Genomic DNA, 22,417 nt, shown 5'->3' on the forward strand with positions numbered 1-22,417 from the left:
ATGCTAATCCTATATGCCTTCGGTTACATTGCATATAGTTTCTTTAATGTAAGAGATCCTCTATCTCAAGAAAATGACAGTATGGGTAAACATGAGCCAACACGGCTTCAAGATGGTAAGTCTACCTTGCTACAACACTGTGCAGTAATATAGATAAAAAAAACAGATAAAAAACAGTATGTTACATTTGCTTATCACACAGTAGGATAAACAGCCAGCTTTCTGAGCTACTATAAAATTTGTGAATATTTAAATCTAAGCTCTATAAACTCCTTCGATGCAATACATATGGTAAGGCCCTTTTGCAGAATGAAAGCTAATCTGACTCCCTTTGGTCCTTTTAATTCTCATTCTTTTCCTTCTATACATGTATGACTTCATCTACCCCTTTAGGAATACAGGCACTTCTTTTTTTTTATATTCTTTCAAAAGTTTCTCCAAAATTTTCCTGTGATATTACCATCTAAGGATCAAAACAGCTCAGTAATTCACATCTTTCACAAGCAGTAAGGAAAGCAATTCACAGCAAATTAGCCCGGCTTTTAATTTGTATAAACTTTAATGGTGGATTTTTTCTAGAAATAAAAGAAATAGAACAGAAAAGAAAATCAGAAAAAAAAGGAAGAATTATGTTTTAAAAATTATGTTAAAAACTGGAAATAAGCATAGATAATTTTCTTTGAAAGCAAAATTCCATCACTCATTCACTATACATACAGGCCTTTGCAGAGAGCTATACTAATTTTATCTTTTAAAAAGAGAATAAATGCCATTGCTGAACTCATTCTGTCAATTATAGGACTGAAGCAGGACTTGAGATCCACTGTTTTACATAATATGATTGTATGACATAAAAAGTGTCTTGGCATTAAAACAGCTCCATAAGAGAAACTGAAGGGAAGTGAATTTCAACAACACTCTCCATCAAAGCAGACATCTCCTGAAACAGCTATTGCTCCATTTAACCCAAGGCAAAAAATGTTTTAAGTATCTTCAGGTTTTTCTTTTTCACGGCGAGTCACATCATCGTGACTAAAGCAAAACTTATTGTCTTCTATTTAATCTCTACTTACGTGAGCATGATGCAGGGGTACATTAAAGATTCTCCAAGTTTATTTGAGGACAATCTCATCCATACATACACATGCCACAAAGCCAAAAATGCAAGTTCACAGCTAGCTGGCTACCTGATTCTGATCACTGCTTTTCATCCATAACCGCTTTTCATCTGTAATCCCACTAACAAACACACAGGCATTTTTTAAACATTAATGCATATCAAGGATCTTTGCGCATACTGGACAATCAGGCTGATGGATTTCTGTGATATTTCCCACATAGTTAGATATCACTACTCAACATTCACTGTTTCTCACTTAGTCGTAATAATTTGAGTGAAAGCAGCTTAAATGCTTATTGCTATCTTGAATTTTAATCACCGTTCATTATGTACAAAAAAATGGGTTCTTTAGGTCAAAGCTAACAGTCCCTAAGGTATCAATTTTTAGAGTTTTTCTTCATTAAAACTGTCAGGCAAAATAAATAAAACTTTTAATATTTCTTCTTGCAATCATCGGTTTTAAAATGCCCAATCACTATAAATCATTTATTTTAAAAGAATAACTGAAATTTCCTTAAAATACCAGAATTAGAATTGAATGACACAGAACTTTTATACAACAGACTTGGGGGGCTAGTGCTCAATTACGTTGTAAAGCTAATGCAGCAACTGATTATTTGACCATCGAAAACACCAATTTATGTTTTAAAATGGCAGAATTTACCTTAATATCAAAAGCTCCTGGTTGACCCACTTGATTGTAAAGTTCCAGCTGGTTTTTGACAGGTGTAACCCACAGTATCAGCTGATTTATCTGATGTTCAAGATGGATGAAATCCTTCAGGAGAAACTCTATTTCTTTTTGTTTTTCTGGAAGATCTTTGGACGCCTGCAAAAATACCACAAGTTGGTTTTGTGGGGAAGAAATGCAACATAAAACAGTTTAAAACACATCTATAAACACACGCATAAAATGTTAAGAAAACAGAAATGAACTTTAGAGGCTGGCAGAAAGACTGGGTGGAAAGAGAGTAGAAACACCAATCAAATTATGATAAATTACTTGCAAGTCTGTTGCCTTCTCTGTTTTCTCAAAAATACTGTTAGCAGACTTCCCATTTTTTGGTTATGCTGCTATTTTACTGGTTGTACACAAAAGTTTGTCTTCTCAGTATGTGAAATTGCTTTAAGATTCATTCTTAAATAAAAATAGAAAAATGAGAAATTGATCATCTGAGTGATATGTAACCTCTCTTGACCTCTTGAATCTGGAAACTCGTAAGCACGTGTTTTCTTACAAGGTGTTTAGAATTGCCAGTCGAGTCCAAATACAGATGAGCAGTTGCATACAGAAAGGAAAAATAATGAGGAAATATATCTTCAATACTGATGGGTGCATTTGCTTCTCTCATTTGCATTCCAAGTAGTCAGATTTTAAGCAAACACATTCTTCTGTGCCAACAGCATTAGAAATTAAGACTCAGTGAGTGGCACAGTGCAAGTCCAACAGCACCGAGGCATTTGGAGTAAACACAGAGACAGGTTGGAAATAACTAAGCAAGCCAAAAAGTTCCATGTCCTCACTAGATTATTTCCTGCAGCTGGAGAGGGGAAGCATCCCTAAACTACACTATGGGTAACACTACAAACTTATATAAGGGGAGAAAAGGCATACGTACTTTAAAAGAAAAGGTCACAACAGCAAATATAAGGGCCAGGTAGACACTAGAAAATTTGGAAAATATGACAATGAACTATTATGGTCAGCCTTCAAGTTCGGTTAGCTTTTTCTGCGAAGAAAACCCAGTTGCTCTATGTTCATTTTCTCTAAGCACACTCTGACACTGAAACACCTCTTTAAAAGTACCGTAACACCAGGAGGTTTCTGCTAAACACAATAAATGTAAATGCCCCACAGAGTTAAACTGTACTAATGGAAGTATTGCTAACATACCGCCGGGCTACTAAAGTACTGATGTTTACCAACTTCTAATCCCTAATGACACTGTTTAGGGAAGACGATAAATCTAAACCCACCAGAGACAGGAAAGCAATGAACATTAAAAATAATAATAATCATCATACAGGGAAAGGGAAAAAAGAGCCATCTCTGTCGTAAATACCGATTTGCTGGTACTAAAATAGCCCAACTATATACACATATATTATAAAATATATTAGAGAATATTAGACCATACTTAAATGATATTTGCAATTCATGATCTTGATTGGCCATATATTAAATAGTTTTCCTTGTTCGCTATAGCCATGCCAGAATATCTTATCTAATAAAAATGGACCAGTGAGTCAAAACACTTTTTATATCTTCTCAATCTTGTTAAGTAAAATAAAAACTCCACTTTTCCAAAATGGCCTCTGATGCGAAAGAAAGCAATTAAAAATGCATTCATATCCCTTATGTGTAAATCTCTGTGCAGACCTTGGCCTAATTTCACAGAAGATTAGTTTCATCTTTCTTACAACTTTTGAATGTTAATCTCTAATGTTTAGTAGCTTTAATATTAACATAAACAAGTTCCACTGAAATACAGTTGAAAGTAAAGAGGTAATCATAGGATAAAAATAAGAAAATTCCTAGTTGACCTCTGAAGATTTGAAATTTACATTACTCTGGTTCCAAATTAACATTCATCAAGCACATTAGTTCTATCAGAAGAAAGACATAAATTTAGAGGGTTTTTTTTTTGAAAGAAGAAAAAATGTAAATAATTATATACTCAGATATATTCAAACCACAAAAGCAAAAGATGAGATATTAGTTTCTGATGACTGACTGTACTTCAAACTTATTTAAAAGAGAAAAGGAAAAAAACCCCACACAAATAAGATAACAAAATAAATTCCTAAATACCTATGGTAAGAGGTCGGTTGTGATATAAGCAAATGCAGTTTATTACTACAATAAAGTTGGCTCTTAGACTAAAATTTTAGGAGAAACATATGATCGCAATATTTTTGAGCTAATTTAAAAACAGAAAAAAAGAAAGCAATCTGAATCAATATAAGTCAGTTCATTACAAACAGTAATTTAATATTACCTACTTTTACCACAGAGACAAAAGAGGAGCAATAAACAAACATGTAAACAAAGGATTCCCGCAAAATCAGAAGGTCCAAGCTCTGGGTAAGCACATGAAAATGAGATGTGAGCAGACATGAATAAGGAAACATCTTGCAAGGATCCAGGTACCATGCAACCTGCTACTGTATGGAAAATATAATTTCTATATTATGAAACTAAAAGGGTGCCAGGATGTATCATGGGAAGGTTGATGTCCTCTCCCAAGGCAAAGGACCGAGGTGGAAACCAGCCCTAAGGCGACACCTGCAGCAGAGAAAAGCAGGGCAAACACACAGCTGCTTTCCCTCAAATATGCCCAAACCCCAATACAGCTCTGATGCAAGTAAAGTGAATTACCTACTGGCAAGAAACACACCATACAAAAGAAAAAAAATAGAAGAACAATTCTAGTTAGAGCAGATTTCTATAACCCAGCTTTCCTTTGCATACGAACAAATATTTTCAATATTGGTTTGAAACAAATCAGCATAGAAAACACACTTTGGTTTGCAACCAAAGGAAAAAGTAAAATTGAAAATGTGAATGACAACCAAAGTAAGGATTATTCCTTCAAAAAATCAACATCGAAGTACTACATAATTTCAGTCATATATGTCAAAACATAATTCTTAAAGCATGTGACGCATCTAAAATTTTGTACTTTAGTTCAAGTGTTAATTAAGTTGGACTAAGTGGTAGCTTAGTACCTGAACAATAGAAAAGATTTTAGCTCTATATTGGGAAACAGCAGAAGAACTTTATTTTACAAGCTGACACAGGTTATTTAGTTCTCTGTTGTATGTTTTTATTTTTTATTTTTTATTAAAATCCTCTAAAATACGAATAAAACAACAGCATAAAAGTGGTAAAACAACTTCAGAAACACAAAAATACCCTGCAGAACTTGAGTAATTGCCCGATTCAAAGTCCGCATATTTTCGTTATTTCTCCTCATATATTCTAAATACCTCCAGGGATAGTTTCCATTCCCTCAGAATTTGATGCCTTGGACAATCTTCCGTCATTAGAAGCCTCAACAGTCCTGTATGAGGCCCTGTATGAGGCCACTCCAGTCTCATCACTTTGGTGCAAACCCATAAAGTTGTTCAGTGTGGTGTCACCTCAACCACTTCATGGGCTCCACTCTTCCACTGCTGTTTCCTACTTTATCTTTAGATATTTATTTTTCTCTCCCTACACATAGATGCATGCATATGCTACAGGACGAATTAGAGCTCAGCAAGTGGAAAATGATACTCATTCCTACAATAATAGTAACGTTCTGTAAGGTACATGATCTGAGGTACTGTGGTTTCTGTTCTTTTTAATTCCTTATGAACATAAAGAAAGGAGAGTTCAGCATCAATTAAAGTAACTGTGAGTTATTTTAATTAAGGTTCATTTCTATAAGCCAGAAACATAGTCAAAACCATAAATGTTAAAATCAGCTAGGTAGAGATAGAAAATTACATTTTAACAGTGGTGGGTTGTTTTACAAAGGTCAGATATATTATTGCAAGTGAATGAACGGGATAAATTACATGATTAAGAAGCCACGATAATTATCAGTAGCTGCCACCTGATAAAAGCAAGCAAAGGCACTGAAATGACTCACATATTAAAATATTTCAAGTGACCAGTGCCTGATTCTGAATAGTTTCCCTCTCTTTTGCAAGTCCTTGTGAAGGTCATTTCCTATTTAACAAAACAACCAAAGAGAAGATAATGCAGTTACTACAGAGCTACTTGGGCATACAGATAAGGACGTATAGATGCATCTCTCCAGCACAAGCTTTGTAAGAAAACAAACACGGCAGATCTTCTAGTAAGAGTGGGGGAAAAGCATCCACAGCAGTGGAACTGTTTCCAACCCAACTTTTTCTCTCCCTCTTTTTTCCTTTTTAATTATTAGTTAAAATGTTTGCTTTCTGTCGCCAGCTCTCTCATGGTCTCTCAATAACAAGCAGCTGTTATAAATGGATCTTATTTTCATAAACCTGATACTGGATTACATCTGGCTTTCTAGAAACACAAATAAGCTGAAGCCAATATAAGCAGCAGCGTATCGGGGGTGCCCAGGAAAGGCAGGTGCCCTGTTTTCGCTTGTGCTCCTGCCTTGGCAGAGTCCCTGTGACCACACAAACTATCCCATGGGAACAGGCTCCCATTGCACAACAACTGGCAAGGTCAGGATTAAAATAAAACACCACTGTTTGCATATAGCAGTGCAAACGGAGAACATACATTACATGCATGGCTCTATACAAACTGTTTACTGTACTGAATGTAAAACCAACAGCAGCTTTGGGTTTACTGTCCCTTTTTTTTGCGAAAATGAAAATGGTAGGAAATAAAATAGATAGGTGATGGTGCTGTATACAGCCCAGGGCATGACTGAATTTAAATCAGGTTTCTATACTGTTCAAGCTAGGATCTGGGTAAAAATAAATAAATGAATAGAGCCATAACAACTATTCAATACATTTCAGACTTAAGAATGACTCACAAGTGATTACAAAACTAGTACGATGATTATATAAAATAGCTCCTTACGTAGTAACTGCTCAGAAACTTTTAACTGTTTAAAATCACCTTCTCTACAGTGTGTACAGAAGAATAATTTAAAATGTGAGGAGGAGAAGGTAATTTTTATGCATCATTTCTTCATGAAAAACAATGTAAGAAAGCCTTTCATATAAGTTCAGTTTAGGATGCCATTTAGTTAATTAACTGAGCCGTTTTCATTAACAAACTCAATATTGACTTTAAAACAAAATCTACTAGATTCCTTTTAAATGATGAATATTTATGAGCCATAGTATCTTTAACAAAGTTGGAATTAAGACTACATTACTAGAAGAAGATGAAAGAAGAGTGTTAAAAATATGTATAGAAGATTACTACTTGCTGTATAGTGAGTGTTTCATGTTTCCTTACAAGCCTCCCAGGACACGACTTTGGCACATGTCTATTGTACAGTTTCTTTTGTTGCTTTTTTTTTCCACATGCTTAATTGTGCATTTTTAATATTCCCATGCTTTATTTTTATTAAGAAGTCCCGTTTTTATTGATGCAAAAAAATAAAAGCAACTAAAGCCACAAGTGTAACTTTCTGACTCTTCTGGCTGTCCAGTTTTTACAAAAAGCAACTATATGCTGCAGCCCAATGACTTGTTAGGAGCTATTTCCACACAACCAATACAGCAGTACATGCCACAGTGTTATGAATATGGACACAATTTGCTTCCCACGGAGAAGAGCGCCGGGCAGGCGGCAGCGGAACGGGACACCGAGCTCCAACACCCTGAAGAGGGGAAGGGGCTCCCAGGGCTCTCAGGGAACCACAGCACCAACTTACAGGCTCCCACAGCCCTGCTTGACGTGGCTCAGGCCACTCTCTTCTATGAAGCCAACCACACGTCTCCTCCTATCTCCCCCTGAGTTCTTTCCGCAGGACAGATTGTCTGTAGCCCCCTGCTCTGTTTCTTCACCCATTTTGAGGCCTCCTCTCCCGAGAGGATCATGCATCCTGGGCCTGCTTTGCTCCAAGAGCGGGCCCAGGGCTGGAGGCTTCACCTCCACACGCAGTCGGCTCACGGGGGCGGCTTCTGTCAGCCGCTCGCTAACTAAGCTCATCCGTGTCTTCTCTTCCACACTACTGCAAACATCTGGGAGCAGCTTCCCAGAAGCCTTCGCTAACCTGCTGCGGAGCTTCTGAAAACTACCGGAATGCGTGAGAAGCAACACGGAGCTGGAAGGCATCGCGCTGGAACAACCCACCAGCACGGAGGCAACGTGTCGCAGCACCTTTACATGCAAGCTCCACACTTGTAGCCTTGTGGGTTTTGTTCCCAGAGCTGTCTATAGGAATAGAGCAACAACAACAGAACCAGGCATTTTGCTTGGAGGAGCAGAGGGACATAACTGAGCCCAGACTTGTGATATCAATATGAGAAAGGCAGGTTCTGGCTAAAAGCTACAGAGGGAAGGCAAATTAATATAAAAACTACAAAAATGCCAGAAAACAGCTAACAAGACATTTGCTTTGACTGTCTTGAAAAAATACCTGTTTTAGGACTTTGAAGGAGGAGGTGACAACTTCCACTTGTAAGGACCACAAAGTTAATAAAAAGTTGAGACTGTGGCAGTTACCCTAGATAAGGAAGCTCACAACGCACAATTCACATATTAGTTCTGCTGCGGCAAGGATGATGCTTAACTTTCAAAAAACGTTATTTTTCAACTCTGAGCAAGTGGTCAAAGTTGAGGCAAAAGGAAGGCAAAAGGGAAGATGAAGCTTTAAGGCTTTTACAAAACATTGTTTGTAGAAAAGATTTTTTTTTCTTACATTGCAAAAGTAAGAGAAAACATGAAACCATATTTTCCAACTTATATGACTTGTGCAACAAAACAATCAAAAAAAAAAAAAGGCAAGATAAATTCATTTTTACATACCTACAATAAATCACAATATGCAGCTAAAATTAAAATAGCTTATTAACTCTTTATACTTCCAGCAGACTTTAAAAATAATAATACTAACTATGCATTAACTGATGGTAAGCCTATTAATAATATTTATTCAAAATCATATAGCAGTTACTATACACTTGAGGAAGCTACTGCAACATTTTTATCAGAGTTTTCTTTTCATCTTTTAATAAAATGAATAAAATATCTTAGTATTTCTGTTTCAGAAGACAAATTAAGAAATTGGTATTTAAATTCTATATCTAGGGTCCCATTCAAGAGAGACTTCTATGAAAAAACCAAATGATTTATTTTTCAGAAGTAGACAGATGCTTAATATTAATTACCCAAGATAATTTAGGCATTTTTAGTAAGATGCTGTCATGAAAGAAGAAACTGGTTCACTCCCAATTTATATCAGAAAAAAAACATGGCTAATAGGCCTGTTACATATTTTCTTATCTAGAATTACAAGATTTGTACGAGATAGTTTTTACTACCCCTAATTACAACATCACAAACATCACAACTGATGTTCACAAACATTTTGCAGATTTACACTTAAGCAAAGAAATCCATCTTTTCCTCGCAGTATTGCCTTTATTCAGTAAGTTCAAAGATGGAGCAGCCAAACAAACCCACCTCCTGAGACTCAGGGAGAGCTAATGCAGGCCCTAAGGAACAACTTGGTTGTAGAGGCTGTTTTGGGGTGACTGGGGGAAATGAAATGCAAAGGAAGGAGCAGAATTAACAGACAACCTTTTGGTTGTCCTATTTTGTGCTCTTGTGATATTAGGTGGAAGAAACCCTGTCAGGAAATCTACATCGTTTTCCTGTAAGCAGTTCTGTCCTATATATTTCTCCCACGTTCATTAGCAGCACAGCCTGAAATCCACAAATAATAACAAGGGAATTTCCAACTTATTTATTTTTGGCTTTTCTAAATTTATTATGTTTGCTATATTTTTACAATATTCCTATGAGAGAGGGAGTTAGACACAGGAGAAACAAAGTGACTTCCCTGTCATTTCCAGTCTGTGGGAAGCAACAAGATCAAGATAGAAATGGACTCTGTAAAGTATCATACTCAGCAACACCATCCATCAGGGAATTACAGAACTAAAAACATGTTTACTTTATTCTGTGCTACCTCATCTGTTTATTCAAACCTACTGTGCAAGGTAAAATGTTTTTTTGTTTAATTTCTACTTCTGAGATCTAAAGTGAGAATACTTTTGATCACAGAAGTAGGGTATACTATACCCAGTGGTTGGGTATACTTTATTTTGTATGTTAACAGATTTAGAAACAGACCAGTGTAATATTCTACAGCCCATTCTGCAGGCACGCGCCTGCAGGGGAGCAGAGAAGGGGCTGCTGATGTTCCTACTGGGCAAGCGCTGCCTCGCTCGGCCTACCAGAGGTCAGGAGCTGGCCCTCGGAGGCGCCGGGGAGAAGGCCCCTCCGGCCCTCGGAGGCGCCGGGGCGCAGGCCCCTCCAGGACAGGCGTCCTTAACCCGCTGCGCCTTCGCCCGCCCGGCCGCGGCCCTACCCGGCCCTGCTGCGAGGGGCCCTGCCAGCCCCAGCGGCGCCCACCCGCAGGGCGGACAGGGAAGGCCTGTGCAGAAGCCACAGCCAGGTCACCAGAAGCCACAGCCAGGTCACGTCAGGACCCTGATCAGGGGGAACCAGGACTCTCCATGTCGCAGCTGCCTGCAACTCTGGGTCATCTTCTGAGAGGTTTCCTCTCCATACAGATGATCAAGGGACCCTGAAGAGACCGGGTTCCTAAATGTGACCTACGGAGAAACATCTAACAGCCTGACATAAATGCTCACGACAGCTTCCAACTATCATTTTCATGAATCCCTAATCATTCCTGAACAATGGCTCAAGGACAACCAAGACACAGTAGACCATGGAAGCAGCATTCCTTACCATGTCTTTTATCTGGACGTGGCACTTTGCCCAGGCTAACTGTGACAGACAGTCAAGCCTGTTTTTATATATATGCACATACAAAAAGGTAGAACAAAGTGATGAAGAGGCTTCCTATCCACCACACTACTCATGAGACTCATTAGTTTGAATACAGGCTATATCACCTATACAGCAGGGATGCAGACTATCTTCTTGACGTTTAAATTATCAAAACAGGATTTTATTCAGCCAGTTAGGACGTCTAGTCTATTCTTATTTCTCTTCTGCCCTTTATATCATGAGACAAACCTCCAACTTTCACTAAAGTATGTGAATTTCTATATATAGAAATTAGGGTATAGAAATACCCTTATACGGGGAATAACACTTTGTTTTGCATGGTGTGAAATTGTACTTCAAAGCAGTAAACTTCTCCCTGTACCCACTGACACAGGATGCAGCTTGTGCCTTAAGTTTACAGTGATCTAATAATGTGTGTGTGTGTGTGTGTGTGTGTGTGTGTGTGTGTGTGTGTGTGTGTGTGTGTAAGTAAACAAACAGCCATTGATAGATTCTTCTCCAATAAAACTGTCCCTTCTCCAGGCATCTGATTTTAGGCATTGTCAGACGGTTAAATGACATGTCAGAAGATACCTGGAACTTTTGTTATGTTTTCAGGTAACCTGAAATAAACAGGGTACTCTCTTTGTTCAAATTTTAAATCTCTTGCACATAATATGAACACCATTCATCTCCTTGACCTTGTAATTATGCAAGAGGACTTGTGAGGAAAACTGCCTATGCTCTAGAAAGAGATTCTAAATCATTGACTTGATCTATCTTTTGCAAGGTGCTCTTCCTAACCTGCCTTGATCTGAAAGAAAGTATGACTTGCTATGAATATATTCCATACATAAAGGAATCTGCAATACTGTATGAACAGTAAACTATATGGCATACAGGTAAGTCCTTTCAGGCCAATTTATCAGATTTAAATGCTGTTGCATCCAAATCTTAATCTTAAACCAGAACATAAATGATGCTTTCATCTAAACTTCATCCACTACCCTCTCCTATGTCATAGACAGTAAATAACCAAATCTTGCAGTGTAAGTTAAACAAACTGATTGTCTTCTATCTACTGTAAATGCCTGTATTTTTCCTTGATTGTAGGCATTCATGGAGCTACTATAATTCCCCTTTCAACTAACTTGAACTGAACAATAGAAAGAAAAAAGAACAGATGTCACCTTCGCTATGTTTTAGGACAATCTCCATTTCCTTTTGATGGCAACTATTAGGATGATTTACAGTACAGCACATAAAGCTGAACTAAAGCTAATGTCTGAAGCTGTTGAAATAACTAAAAATTGCCTGTGATGACGGAGTAGACTGTAGTGCCCAATTCCTACTGGGGAATATCTCCCAACACTTGTAATCCAGTGTTTTCAAAATATATAAGAATCTCAGTAGCTTTAAATCCATACAGTCATTATACCTTGAGTATTCATGACCTGAAAGACATAGAGAAGACTTTATTTGGAAGGTGAAAATAGCTTGGGCATTCTTAGTCATTTAGAAATGCTTTTAAAGGTCCATACCTTCTTCATGTTATTTTTAATTTCACAATCTGAACAAAAATCTTATTTTAATGAAGAATAATAATATGGTATTACCAACATTTCCTGAGACTATGAAAATAATTCCTCTGCTCTTAAAACAAACAAACAAAAACCTCAACATTTCAACTTTTACTTACCAATGGAACTGTTAGCTCTAATGCACAAGCAACATTTTCCTGCTCACAACTTGCACAACTATGAAATAAAGATCTTACTAATTGAATGCAAGGTTGTGCCATCCTTATTCTTTTTTTTCTCTCTCCCTTTTTTTCCTTTTTTTTCCGGAATACAATAACACATGTTTTTTTTTTTTTAAATAATGTGTCATGCAAAATTGTAAGATTTCAGGTTGCATTTAAAAGATAAAGCCAATATATGTTAAATGCAGGGCTGTTCAGAGTTCTTACTTATCACCCTTATCTTTAAGAATAAAGATGAAAATATTAAGATGGAAACCAAACTATTAATATATCACACGAGAGAAGTAGCTAAATTAAACTGTGTATCATATTACTCCCATCAATTTTATTCTTGGAAAAGAATAATTTGGTTGTAACATACTGGAATCTAGATTCAATACAATGAAGTAAATAATAAACTACATTTTCTATTTTATCTTCCATATCACATATGAAATATTGCATTTTGTAGTACACAAATACTTCCTACTTCTTCAGCCTCAGAAAAATGCAAAGTTTATATGGAACAGTAAGAAGAAAAGTACTTAGTTCTCTTCAGAGCAGCTTCCTTAGTACTCCCCTACTCACTGTATTTTCAAATTCTTTACAGGTATAGGGAAGTGAGTGTTTTTCTAGCTTGAATAAGAAGCTGGTAAAAGAGACACAGTAAAATCTTCTTGATTCCCATGCACTGAACAGGAAGGTCTTTAAAGTCTTACATTATCCTGTGTTTAGCAGCAGCAGTTCTTCTACCATAACATCACCAAATTATGGGCTTAGAAATCAAAGATTGTTTTTTGCTTTCGTATCAGAAAATCAAAGATGAAGTGGGAAATAAAATTCAAGATGACAATAATAAAATTAAATAAATAAAATTCTAAGGATGACAGTTGCTGAGAATAAGGTTCTGCTCCCAATAAACTGGAAGCACATCCCACAGTGCATCTGAGGAACAGAAGCTCTTAAATATCTTTGCAGTGAGGGGGCAACCTTTTCCCCAGGACAACCAACCATAAGGAGTACAGAGGTCACCAAAACAAAACAAAACAAGACAAAAACATCAAAAGGGGAGACTAGGAAGACTTAATACCAGTCTGGCTTGTCCTGTATGAGCTACTCATGAATAACTTCACAGTTCAGTTACAGTAAGGTTACTGCTTAACCAAACAATCTTGTTGGTATTTTTCCTTAGAACTACCAATGCATCATTAATTAGCTGCCAAATTAAAGTTCAGACACCATCAGTAAGAATACATCATTACATCTCTCCTTACGGTCTACCTACCTATCGTGCTTTCAAGGAGGAAAGCAATGATCAACACCAAATGATCCAAGTTCAACTTGAGCTTCAGTATCTCCAGGAAGATAACCAGTTCCACACATTGAAAAGCTAAAGGCATGCACATTTTCACAGAATTTTGTCCTTAAATACATATAATATATTTATAAATATAATATATATATATATATTTTAAAGGAGGCCATCAGCTCCATTTTACTAGGAATGCACCACCCTAAAGGAACAAAGCCCACACATACTTGTTTTCCTTTTCCTACTTATCTACAAACTGGCATTAGAGCGTCCTCAGAGGCTCTGACATTTTGATGCTTTCCCAAGCAAGCAGAAAGAGGCACACCTTCATTTTGGCACATCTGAGACCATTTTTCACTACTGCTGATGCAAATTTGGGCAAATTATGGCTAACTGACAATCTATGACAGTCGGCCATGGATAATTTAACCCACCACACTGGGTACATGTGTAGGAGTTTTTGTATTTTTAGGGCTTAATAAGGTAGAGAGCTTAGCGAAAGTAGATGATATAGTATAGTATAGGGCATAGAGCTTAGGGCTTGGCGCTCGGCAGATCTCGCGATGTCACGGGAGTTAGGAGCGTAATTAAATTATGCAGTTTACTGATAACCCCATGCCATACAAGGCGAAAAGTAGAAATTAGTCTCCCGATTGGGCAGTAGGTGAGTTTCCGCATTCAGCTGGAGTATATAGGCAGACTGAACTGCGCAATAATCGCCATTTTGCCGCATCCCCCATAGTGATATCTGTGCTCCAGGGCCCTGGGGTGAGGACAACCCCAGGTCAGTCCAGCTAGCAAACAAGGCTTGCCGACCCCCATTGGCAACATACATGTATTTTTATGTAGCTGGCTACATAAAAATAATTTGGGACCCTTTTATTACCTGAAAGTAAATTCAGGAAAAAAACAAAAATAAAACAAACACCCCAAACTTTTTAGCCCCCAAACTGCTGAATATACTGTAATTCCACACTGAAAGTACAGAAATCAAGTCATGCCATTCATTTTCCAGTTCCCTATCCCTCCCATGCCTTAAATAAAATTAAACAATAATAGTAATAATAATTATTAATTTCAACTAAGTAAAATCAAACTAAGTTTCACGACTTGGTTTTCACTGGCAATTTGATGCCACGATGTTCACAAGTGTTCTGTGAGCAATAGCAATCACTTCTCAAGGTAAGCTACAGTACCTGACCTAACCTTGTTATGACTTTGTCTTTCTGTACTTTCGAGGCCCATCTGTTTTCCTCTCCACTTGATCAGCCAAGCTAAGAAGACCTATACTTTTCCTGGTGGTAAAGAAAATGTTCACAAATTACAGCCGTGTCACTCCACTCAATGTGGGTTTTTTTGGTTTTTTTTTTTTGTTCATAGAGCACAACAAATTGATTTGCTGTGGCAGTAAACACTGAGACGGGCTCTTCAGTGTGGAGTAATTAGTTCTAATACCGGCAGACAAATTAAAAGGCAGCAAAACAAAATGTCTCCATCAGGCACTTATAATAACCTTCATAATACATACAGGAGATGTTGTGAAGACTAAGGTGGATAAATGAGGAGAGCGCTGCTTCTGGCACCCAGCTTACTTTCAGATAATCTAGCTCATCCCTCTTGGCTGACACCAGACCAAGAATAATATTAAAGAGTAATAAACTCCTTCCAGCAAACCTCGGATTCCATGGTTCACTGATGCCGGGCCTAATCTATCAATCCATTTACTGCACAGTAAAAGCTAAGAAACCTATTACGGATCTGTTATATGCCCTGGCAGGTGGTGTATGACAAGAACTGAATTCATCACAACCGTCAGTGCCTGGTTGCCCGTTCCTATGCTTGGAAGCACTGGGTGGCTAGTTCCCTTGGCTATAGGGGTAGAAGATACGTTGAGCTGTGAAAATAAACATAACAGTCTTGATGTGAAGGCATAAAGATGGTCATAAAGCACTCGGTTCCTGGCATTATTGAGTCTTTTCACAATTTTCATTTTTGCCAGAAATACTGGCTTTGGAGAAGGAATAACAAGTAATATCAGACTGAAATCTTTAAGTCATGCTTTCAAATGTGGGTTTTCATCTTCATTCTCAGCTTAAACTAAGTCTGAGTTAGCAGCATATTGGAATCATTATTCAATAATGGTGTCTAGAGAATTGTTGTCTTAAAATTATTACTATCCAAAGAAAAACACTCTTTATATCTATTCTCAAGGTCATCAGCGTGTGATACAAACACTCAAAAGTAAAGACAATACTGAAGCAAAAGCAAAAAACTTCTTTTATGTGACTGCAGTTCCTTTCATACTCAATTCCCTTTCTAGGCTTGTTTCCATTGCTGTAGGGCAACACTTTCTGTGCCTATAAAGGTCTGAACGGGACACATTTCAAATATGCCACCTTGAAGGCTGAGACTCTCAGCTGTTGTTCCTCCCTTCACTGTCTGGCAGATCAAGCAAAACACAACTTATTTCACAACCTTAAAAGACACATAGCTACATCTTTAACCGGTGTAAACTGTCACAGCTTCTCTGAAAAGAACAGTGTTACTCCCTTGGATACCAGATAAGCACCCACCTGAACAATTTCTAGGCACTTTTTGTATTTTGAAAATAATATCCCCCTGCAAGATGAGAGAATTGGAAACTGTAAGCTCTTAAATGTTTGTTCTCCAGTACAGATGCCAGAAAACAAAATGAGTAGCTAGAAACAAAGGATTAAAACATTATATACATATATATATATGTATATATTCTCACAAAGGAATGGAGGGACAGAAAAGCCTCAGGGAAGGGACTGGGTGACGACACGAGGAGCCCACTGCCCTTGGATGAACACAGAAACTCTCTCTCTGTGAAAGCCCATGGCCACGCAGCTGTCCCCGGGTGACCTGATGGTGTCAGGACACGGGCAGGACATCGCCCGGCGCCACGGTGGGAGGCAAGAGCTGCCTCCCTCAAGGAGGGCGCAGCTCAAGCTCCTGCAGTTTCAGAGGAGGAAGTGGCACAAGGAAATTCATACGCAAAAGAGGAAGCTTGTTTTCTCCGACACCAGAAAAGCAGGGAAAGCGAGGCCTGCTCAGAGAGGCAGCGAGTGGCATGTAAAAGAAAAAAAAATCCTTCCAGTTTACAAAAGAAGGCAGAAAAGGTGAAAAAAAAGAGGGGGGGGGAATCCTGTTTACTGCTTTCATACACTTTGGGACAACTGAAATCCACAAAGATACTCTAACTTTGGGGTTTTTTTTGTTTGTTTGGTTTTTTCCTTCCAGTCTCGTCTTTCAAGATCATCCAAGAATATCAGAGCCTTCACAGAAATATTAGAAGGTACCTCTGAACATGTATGGATAGGAGTCCCTCCCTTCATTTCATTAAAAAGTATATTCTATTATTCCAAATTCTACATGCTGCATGCAGTTCGGCAACTAGTTGTTCTGGGCTAGTGAGGTATTTCAGTTTTATATATCTCAGTAGGTGGATAACAATCTAAAAGGGTTCTTTTAACACTAAATGGAAGCTTTCAAGTGATGAAATTGAAGCCTAACCTCTTGCCAAATACACTACTTCAATCTGTTTCACATCTGGAGACAGTGATTTAACAAACATCATTTTTTTCCCCAGATATTTCAAAAGAACCAAACTGCTTTCAGCAGCATTCAGAGTTGAGCTGACTGTGACAAGAGGTAGCCTAGAATATTTTCATATTATCAGGCAGAAAAGGGGAGAAAAAAAAAATCACAAAAGTTCATATTCAGAAACAAGTTTTTTTTTTCTGTGAAAAAGCATTTATGCCATTTTACTGAAACTAAAAACTTTTTCTGCTTTAGTATTACTACTGAGTTGCTCAAAGTAGTGCCTAAATATAGGTGCCTATATCATGTATATACTTCAGCTAGTAAATAGCAGTAGTTTGATCTTGAAATGTTCCAAGTTTTTATGTACATTGATTTCAGAAAGGCTATTTGTAAAGAAACAGATACTTCTGTTTAAGCACCTAAATAATAATTTGTATAGCCTCTCCAATTTGTGAATATAATCAATATTTATTATCCATTTTTGATAACTTCCTGAACCTTGCCCAACTGTTTCTGTTAAGGAGGAAAAAAAATTATGAGTATTTCACATGAAAGAAATACCATTTGTTTACCAGAAGTGTAGCTGAAATAACACAATAGAAAAAAAAATGGATGCAGTGTTCTTGGCTAGAAATTCCAACTTGTCTTTTAAGTGAGTAAGTTCCTCAGAAGATTCATTTCCACATCCTTTTCCCCAGAGTTAAACACAACTAATTCCTCTTTGTGTGTGTATGTGTGTGTGTGTGTGTATGTGTGTTTGTTTTCCCCCCATTGAATTCTGATGACTTTAACAAACTGATACCTCAGATGGATATTCCATTTCTCATCAGTCTCTAGGGAACAGGGAAATCTTTCAACCCTTTAGAGATTTTACATCTATCTTTTCAGGCCAAGCTAATTCATATCCTATGACCCTATGGACAGTTATTTCTGAAATGTGAATTACACGCGGTCTGCGTAGGAAGTGTTTAAATTATCTGTCACTCTTCACACATCAGTCACTAGTTTTCAGCATAGCAATGTGCTACTTTAGCAATAAATTATGGCAAAACCTTGCTTTCTTCTCTCCACAGGTACAGCGAACTCCCAAAGCAAAAATCAGTGGGACCTTGCAACACAGGAAACAGAACTCAAAGCTCACACCTGCAAGAACCACCTTGTAACGGGAGACAGTGGCCTGCAGGATCCACCTTAACGTCTGGAAAAGAACTGGGAAGCGACACTGGTTCTAGACACGTAATCAGCCTTTCACTAGTGCCTCTCTCAGGCTTGAGCCACAGAAGTTACCTTTGGAGGAGGTACCCTCCAAACAGCGAGGCTACAAAACGGCTGCTCTGCGCTCCACTAACAGGCAGCAGACCTGCAGTTTGGATGTAACATCAGCACTTCTGGCACCCATGATCTTGGGATGCTGTCATTGTGCCTCATGGCTCTGTACTGTAAATGTTTTTTTTCCTCCAGTTCATTATGAACGCAAATGTCTCTGCATGTTCATCCAGGAAAAATACATGCTAGAAAATATGTAATGCAAGTAGGTGTTACAGATGAAAATTTTATAAGGCGTTTCTATCGAACCTTTAGCCAGCGATGATTAGCCTCCTTCAGCCTACTCTCAAGACTATGTTTCTTGTCGGGATTCAACGATGCGCTTCCAAGTGCGATTCCTCCAGTTTCATTTAACCGCTTCAGTATTGCCTTGTGAGGGGGCAGCTCTTCAACTTTCAACTGGAACAGACAAACACAACAGTTAACATGGGTTGTAGGAGAAATTTCAACTCTCTTATCTCCATCTTTATCGATTTGTTTATCAGCTGAAGGAATAAACCCAGTAGAAGACAAAATAGCCACAGCTTTCTTAATGTACGTGGCTAAAAGCCAATAAACAGAGACAGCATTAGCAGGCCAAGCCTCGAGAGTCCTAAAGCAGCTCAAATAAAGAGTTTCTCAGGACAGAAATATTGATTACAGTCACATAAAAGATTCCAACCCCTGGATTCCTATCCATTCACATACATGAATTTTACTCATATTTTAATATGGCAAAGAGCAAGCACCTTGGAGGAGGGGCACTGCCTATTTCATGTTAACTCTCCACAAACATGTGGTGAAGTTCCTCAGTCCAAGCTCATAAATAAGAACGTAAATAGGTATTTATAAAAACATCAAGTAAAGCCAAAAGAGACAAGACATCATCTAAAGCTACCAGTTCTTCATCATGTATGTAGTAAATGAGAGCCTTCATTGTCAAATTAACGTGATATATCAAATAAGATTAACCCAAGTAAAAGATAAATTTCTTCAGCATGTTTTCCTTTACATCATCAACTAGCTATGAAATTATCCACAGTGAAACCTGATGTATTATTTAAAACCTTCCTGTCATTAGGATATATTCTTGTGTAGCTCCAAAAGAAAAGAAGGAATTTAAAAATGAGGTATAAATAAAAGATGCTGGCACCTTTAATTTTGAACTATCTACCCCTTGGGAATGATATAGTGAAATATTGTGAAATATTTGTGCACAAACAAGGACTGGGAACCTTCAAGGATCTAAACAATAGTGATTAAACTTGCAATCATGGTTGTAAACTATACGGTGCATTGAAAAACCTCACCATAAACACATACATCTTTGTCTTCTTTCGGACATTCATTTACACAAGATACAGTCATGCCTATCTGCATGATCTACGGTCATCTCCTCAAGCCAGATATTTGGCTTGAAGGTATCTTCAATACCTTCACTTGTGGTAGCAACCCACCTCGGAGGCAATATAAGTAGGCTAATATAGCAATAGGTCTCTAATAATAAGGGAATATTTCCATTCAGAAGCAGTAGCTCTGGATAGGCCAAGAGGATTGTAGGGTTAGAATAAACGAGAAATAATAGGGAAAGATCTCTTTAGGGTGGAAATTAATTTAAAAAGTTGTGTCTGGAAAGAGAATACAGAACAGAGAAACAAAAATGAAATTTATGAAATATTGAATATCATTTCATAAATGAGAAGGCAAAAAGAGGCAAAAAAGCCACATCTATAGAGCAAAGTTTTACACATGAAAACATCATGTTCAAATACTCAAAATCTACAGAATTAAGAAATTATGACAAAAAATGTGGAAAACTATCTAAAGTGACAGTACAAAAATCATTTCAGTACAGTTTACATTACTTGTCCCATTTTTGTATTATATTGTATATTTCTACACGAGATTTGTAAAATTCCTTGGGTTTGATTTACCTAATCAAGTTACACAAATGGCATATTTGAGGAGAAAGCCTTCACTGAGACTTCACCTGTAGTTTTCTTTAATTCAGAACCGATAAATTAAGAAAATGGCAAGAATAAAACTCAAAAATACCTTCACTTTGCCAAGGCAGTCTCTTAACTGGTCTTCATTCCCTGGTTGAAGAGGAATACCAACAACACGGTCTGCTTCCTCCAACCATAAAAGTGACTTGTTCAGGTCGTCTTCAAATTCTGATAAAATATTCTTTTCTTCCTCTAGCCTGTATTTAAAAACATAAACTTACTCTTTCTATGTATTTTTTTACACTGAAGGGAAGTGATCAGTTATACTTAAAAACAACAAAAAATAGAGGAAAAAATAGCAATTACTTACCATCTACATTAAATCTCTAAGAATGTGTACAATGGATTTTTCCATAGCAAACTTAACAGAACTTTTCAGAATTGATAAAAACAAATACATTTGGAAAGAAAAACGTGTCATAGTTTGCCATAAAAAAATTCCCCAACATCACTAAGTTATGCTTGCAATCACATTTTGCAAGGTACATGCAAGTCAGCTTGAAAAAAAATAAGCTGCTGATAATTCAGACCAGATTTTCAAACAAGGCAAATGCTTGGAAGCCCAATGTTGAAAACTAATAACTTTAGGACAAAATTTTACCAAATTAAGCCTGTAAAAAAGAGCTAGCTAGACCCTCTTGGACATACTGTTCAAGCAGTAGAGCAAATGTGCTGACAGTAATATCAAGAAATGATCCGGCCTTGACCAGAAACAGGCCTGGTCTGAGGTCCCTGGACAGGAACAGAAGGGGAATCACTGCACCCAGCAAGAGCACGCGTGTGCTTTGCGTAGGTCTGCAGTTCAGCTGCACGTTCCCACACTCAGGTTCTCTCTACTGAACACCCCTGGGCAACCCTAGGGTCTAGCACATGTATTCACCTTAGATGGTCACCTCAAGAAGAGATGCATTGTGCCTACAAATTTTATTTTTTCTTTTATCAACCCTAAAGGAAGTTGAGATGAGCAGCTAAGACATAAGCTTCCAGAACCAGATAAGAGAGTTTACATCATAGCTATGTAAATACATAAGACGTTAAATCTTTTCACCTACACTCCCCAAGCTATCAGGAGACACAGAGGAATATTTTCAAGGATGGTGGGAAGGAGCATCAGGACAATGGGAGCACCTGAGTCCTAATATTATGCACAGGTCTCTTCTACAGGAAAAAAAAACTACGTTATAAAGAAATTATCTATAATTTATCCTCTGGACACATTCACATAGCTGGGCTTACACTAAGTCTTACCTAAATGGAAAGCTTAAATAATAGTTTTGCTGGTGTTGCTGTTATTCTGTTAGATGAAATTCAGCTAAAAAGTAGTTTGCATTCCTTAGGATGCAACTGGGGGAAGTGCTAGGCCATTTATGTACAAACACAGTAAGAGGCTGTGTTAGCGTTTTAAGAATATGACATGAAGGTGGAGAAGCAAGTTCAGTATTATTTATATATTCACTATTATATTAATATACACAGTATTATTTCCAAGTGAAAAAAAATAGCATTAAACTGAAACCAGTTTTAACTTTGTTCTCCCATACTTTCCAGTCCTCAATTGGTCATTGCCCACAGAACATACTGAGAAGTCATATGGAATTAAACCGATTTTAAACTATGCCATCATGCATAGGCCAGGTTTTCAGAGGACTTTTTTTCTCTCCCAAGAAAATACCCTTTCCGATGTATGATTTGGGCAAAGGCATCTCCTTAGAGAAGCTTCAGACAAAGGAGAATCGAAAGTATTGCATTCACATCATGTAAAAAAGAAAAAAAAAGAAAAAAAAATGAAAACAACTGCTCTAAATGCATGCACACAGTCTGACAAAGAGCTTAGAATCAATAGATTAAAGTTTGTATCCAAGCAGAACAGAAATTTAGAAATATGAGCATCCCT

At 37.5% G+C, this 22,417-nt stretch overlaps 1 protein-coding gene across 1 annotated transcript in view; it reads right to left on the reverse strand.

Annotated features, from left to right (window-relative positions):
- DMD (dystrophin) overlaps positions 1 to 22,417 on the reverse strand; it is a 396,717-nt gene that overhangs the window by 361,856 nt on the left and 12,444 nt on the right. The window contains exons 2-4 of the mRNA XM_026047293.1: positions 20,573 to 20,720; positions 18,788 to 18,937; positions 1,785 to 1,949 (exon numbers count right to left, since the gene is read on the reverse strand). The gene's annotated coding sequence lies outside the window, so the exon portion shown is untranslated. The remainder of the gene's footprint in view (positions 1 to 1,784; positions 1,950 to 18,787; positions 18,938 to 20,572; positions 20,721 to 22,417) is intronic.

Source organism: Nothoprocta perdicaria, unplaced genomic scaffold (assembly GCF_003342845.1).
Source record: "Nothoprocta perdicaria isolate Ctin4 unplaced genomic scaffold, notPer1 scaffold_49, whole genome shotgun sequence".
Taxonomy (NCBI): Eukaryota; Metazoa; Chordata; class Aves; order Tinamiformes; family Tinamidae; genus Nothoprocta; species Nothoprocta perdicaria.